Below are 4,853 nucleotides of genomic sequence, written 5' to 3'. Positions count from 1 at the left end.
TGTGGGTGGCCTGTGGTGCCCTCTGGAGAGGTGGTGCCTCCACCCTCCCCATCTCTCTCAGTCTGTCACTGTTTGTGTCTCACACTGTCTCACCCTGGAGAGCCTGCCTCGCACACACTATCCAACCTTCATCACCAGCTTGGCACCAGGAGTTACCCAACCTGCTCCTGAGTCATCTCTGCATGCAGCAGAGAATAGAAGCCTTCAGATAATGGACACAGCCATTGTTATCCACCCCCATCAGAGGGCTTGGGAGCTGCTTTGGAGCTCCCCAGGTGGGAATTACCTGCACTCCTGCACTCCTGCTTCACTCCTGCATGCTTTCCTCAGCCACATTCTTGGAAGCTTGAGGTATCCTGATGGGATGGCCCAAAGCAGCCACATCCAAACCTCAGTCCCACTCCTGCCTCCTGAAGAGACCTGAGGCATCCTGATCCTCTTTGCTTCTCCAGCACTTTGTCCTCATTCCCTGACATCCCCACCCAGCTGCAGGAAAGAGATGTTCTCCCACTGCATGACCCAACCACCTCACGGCAGAATTGGAAGGGCTCCTGGAGCACTGGCTCCAGGCCACCAGAGAGGAAGGACCACTCCCTGGACTGGACTGGTGCCATGCTGGAAGAAGAGACAAACTGCCTTGGCTGCAGTAATTAAATCCTTCGCCCAAAAGAGAGAGAACATCCCATCCTTCCCACTCTCCCTACAGAGCTGCAGTGTGCAAGTTTCTGGCATCACTAGACGAAGACATCAGTCCTGTCCCAGGAGACTTCAGCTGGATTTAAGTTGCTTGGGCTCTGTCCTTGCTGTGTCCAAGCCTAGGCAGAACTACCAGCTTCTCTGAGTCAGCTGTCCAAAACCACCTACCATGCTGGCCTAACCTTTTGGATCTGCTCACCCATGTCTGAGCACCTCAGCGTGGCTGCCCTGAACCTGGAGGAGCATGGAGTGATTTCCTGCTGTAGGCTGACTTGATTTAGACACATAATTGTGCTCACCAATCACAAAGGCTGCAGGATGGGCAAGAAAAAGAACAGGCAAACCCATGGGAGACAGGACATTTGCTGTCCTGTAGCATCAAGAAGTGGATATCAATGTGTGCTATTTATTGAGTCAGCCCTGCTTCCAGAAAGGGACAGGTGTTTTCTCCAGACCAGACTAAAAGTATCCCTTGGCTTTCCCCTGTATTGGGAAGAAACCCAAGTCCTGTTGGCCTGGCTCAGCTTCTGTGGGATCAAGCACCATTATGAGCCTGGTGGCTGCCCACCTGGACAGGTCATCTCCATGCTCTTGCAGCCCCACCAGTTCCTAGCAAGTCTCCACTTGTCAAGGCACCACGAAACCCATGTAGGGTGTTTCTCTGTGCTCAGGGAGCCAGCATGGCTCTTCTGCCCAGTGGCACCAGAATCTCTCCCTGCCCATTTCACTCCCATCTCATCCCTGGGGGCCAAGACGGGGGGCGGTGTCAGCACTCCCACAGTCCCCAGCAAATCCATCTCCCCCTCCCCTGTAAACCCACCCCCCTCCCCGGCAGGGCTGTATTTCCCGCCCGCCTCTGCACTGGCGTGGCTTGGCCTTTCTTCCTTTTCATCCCTTTCTGCCTCCCTGAATGCGCTTTGGTTGCTTTGGCGGCGCGGGGCAGGGAGAGCCGCGCTCCCCCCTCGCTCCCGGGGATCCCCCCGGCAGATGGGGCCGCGATATGAATGTGCACACAGTGAAGCCCCTAAGAGGATTTGCTGGCGCCCCTTTCATTGCGAGCCTTTGTGTGCTGCTCCGCTGCGGTGGGACGCCCCCGAGTTCTCCCCCGGCTCCTCTCTCTTCCACTCCAGAAGAAAAGAAAGTGCCTATAAAGGCCTTGTTTGTCCGACTTGTTTCAGGGGACCATATTGCTGTAGGTGCCGCGGGTCCGGCGTGACAGCGTCGCCCCTTTGAGAGCGGGTGACGTGCGGCTCCCTCCTGGGAGGGTCCGAGCGGCGGCTTAGCGAGGCGCTGGGAAAAAAAGGTTTCAGTTGCATTTCAATGTCCATTGAACCCTGAATCCCCGGCAATGGTTTTTCCAGAGGCTCCGCAGACAGACGAAGCCATGGAGGAGGAGGCTGGGAAGATGTTTCGTGGCCAGCGGTGGGCGAAGGACCTGCTAACCCCCCAAAATGCCATCCCGGAGACCCGAACAGGACTGGCAATGTTGCTTTTCCAATGACACCTAGTGGTAAAGACAGGAAAGGAGGAAAACGTCGGCTGGATTTTCCTGGCTCAAGCACGGCATCTCCCGCTGCGGCATTTTGCCCTTTGTATGGCAGCAGACAGCCCCCAGTGAAGAGGGAAGCAAAAACAAGCTGCACAATAGCCGCGGCAGCCCCGAGATGTCAAACAGCCCACCCTGAAACGTGCGCTGCTCCCTGGGCCTTGTCTCGGATTTGCAGGGGCCCCGGAGCAGATGTCTGGGCTGGAAATGGAAGCACACACAAGCTCAGCTATTGCCTCCTCACTCGGTCTGTGCTCCAACATGTCCCCACCAGCTGCTCAGAGGCAGGTACGTGACAGAGATGTCAGGCCTGGGAGTATTTCCAGTGCAAGCAGAGCGCTCCCACTGTGTTTTCCATGAGCCACAGGTGAAGTGACCCTGCACCACAGAACGTGGCTTCCAAGGATGCTCACAGGGCATCTCACCCAGCTAAGGTGGTCCTGGCAGGGGGGTGATGGGGTGGCTAAGGCTAAATAACAGCCTGGGCTGCTCACTGTTTAACCAAAGTGTGTTAAGGTGTTGGCAAGAGCTTCCACAGCTCACCACTGGAAAATCCACTCTGGAGAGCACATATGGGAGAACTTGGCCATAAGGGTCTCCACTACAGGCTTTCAGAGCAATTTCTTACTGTTTACTGCACAGAGCATCCACACTGCTGGACCACGAGCTGCTGACAGCTGATGGATGCTGCCCCAAGCCAAACGAGCCCATGGAGCCTAAATCCCCTCTGGCACAGCCTGCCTTCTGCAACAGATAACCGTGGCTTAACTCAAACAGGTTGCCCAGAGCAGCTGTGGCTGCCCCGTCCCTGGAAGTGTTCAAGGCCAGGTTGAACAGGGCTTGGAGCAACCTGGGATAGTGGAAGGTGTCCCTGCCCATGGCAGGGAGGTGGAATAAGATGGATTTTAAAGTCCCCCCAACCCAAACCCTTCTAGGATTCCATGACTTGGCACACAGGGCATGCAGGAAGGATGCACCTGTGGATGCATCAGGGAATGAGGACTTCAGGACCACATTGACAGCAGGAAAAAGAGACCAGGAGTACAGACATGGAAGGTGGTTTTGGTGCTCCTGAACAGAGACAGAGCAGCTCTAAACTCCACCAAATTTCACAGCCCATGCCAAATGGTTGTGCCAAGTGATTGTGCCACACTGTGAGCAGCCAGATGTGCAGCTGAACCTGATGCACTGGGCTGGAAGTTGATCTTCAGCTGGAGGCTGAAAATTGCAAGAGGAAACCGAGGACAACATTCCCTGTCTCCTGTGACAATAACTTCAGTCCCTTGGAGCACTCCTAGATAGAAGCAATGTTGCAGCAAAACCATGATCAAGGGAAAGCCCATCCACATTTTAATGCTGGCAGGGAAAAACTGAGCAAAACTCAGCACACAAACTGTGTTTAAATATGAAATACTTTGAATCCAGAGTCACAGAGATAAAACGTGTCAGTAATAAACTGGAGATGTTTTCTTCTGCCAGGACTCGGGGTGCTCAGATGCTCTTTGTAGAGGTCCTTGGAATCTCCAATGCACAATGTTCAGGCTTATCCAATGTTCCTGTAATGAATTTTACTAGGAATAAAAGAAAACAAAGGAAAAGGTTGACAAAATGGAGATAGAGCCACACAGAATATATGAGAACACAACGTATGGGAGCCATAGGATGATGAAGAAGCCTGTCCAAAGGAGGAGGACAAGCCTCCTGGATAACCCTCAGCTCACCTTTTTCTTCACACTCATGCTTTGTATCCTCCCCTGAGGTCCCAGCCTGGCAAATGCCAGGAGCATTCATCTCCACTGCCTTCCGGGACAGTCATTGGTGGCTGCATGTTGGAGCTGGGAAGGCAGAAGGTGCTACAGCATTTCCCAAACTCTCACGGCGTTTGTTTCTCCAAAAAGGCTTTTCTTTCCCCTCTTCCCCTGCCCAGTGAGGATTCAGGCATGAACTGCTGTTATCAAAATACCTACAGCTTCAGCTCCTTGCTTTCCACAAGGCTGAAGGACACATGTGTGATGGAGGTGGAGACTGAAGGACTGAGGCAGAACAGTCTGGCCTTGTCCTGAGCCTGAGGACAGAGTTGGAGCAGTTGTGGTAGATCCACACAGATGATAAAAAGAGAAGACCACCTACTCCTGGCCACCCAGTCTGCCCTAGGAGACTATCCAGGGCCAGGAAGGGCCAGTTGATCCTTGCCTTTCTCCAGGGAGGAGGCACCAGGATGGCCCATGCTCATCCTGAGGGACCATACTCCACTGCAGAGAGCTGGTGACACCAGTGGCAGGATCACCCTGGTGCTCTGCAGAGCTCAGATATTGTGACAGGAGCAGAGTCCAGGTCTCAGTGGGTGCTGGGGGCTTCCCACTGGTGGTGCCTGGGGCCATGCACAGCCTGGGGGCAAAACTCTGCACAAATCCCTCATGTTCCCAGAGCCTGATCCTCTGCCCAGCCCTCGTGGACGCCCCCAGGCTGCAGGGCTGGATGTGTGACACAAGGTTACCTCGCACAGCAGAGAACACCAAGCCATGCAGTCTGTGGTGGGGTTACATCCCTAAGAGTCACTCACTCAGGGACATGTAGGGCTGTCCAGCTGTCTCCCAGGATAAGCAGGGTT

The sequence above is a fragment of the Pithys albifrons genome, chromosome 22, assembly GCF_047495875.1.
Source record: "Pithys albifrons albifrons isolate INPA30051 chromosome 22, PitAlb_v1, whole genome shotgun sequence".
Taxonomy (NCBI): domain Eukaryota; kingdom Metazoa; phylum Chordata; class Aves; order Passeriformes; family Thamnophilidae; genus Pithys; species Pithys albifrons.
The sequence above is the reverse complement of the archived record's forward strand: the minus strand, read 5'-3'. Positions refer to the sequence as shown.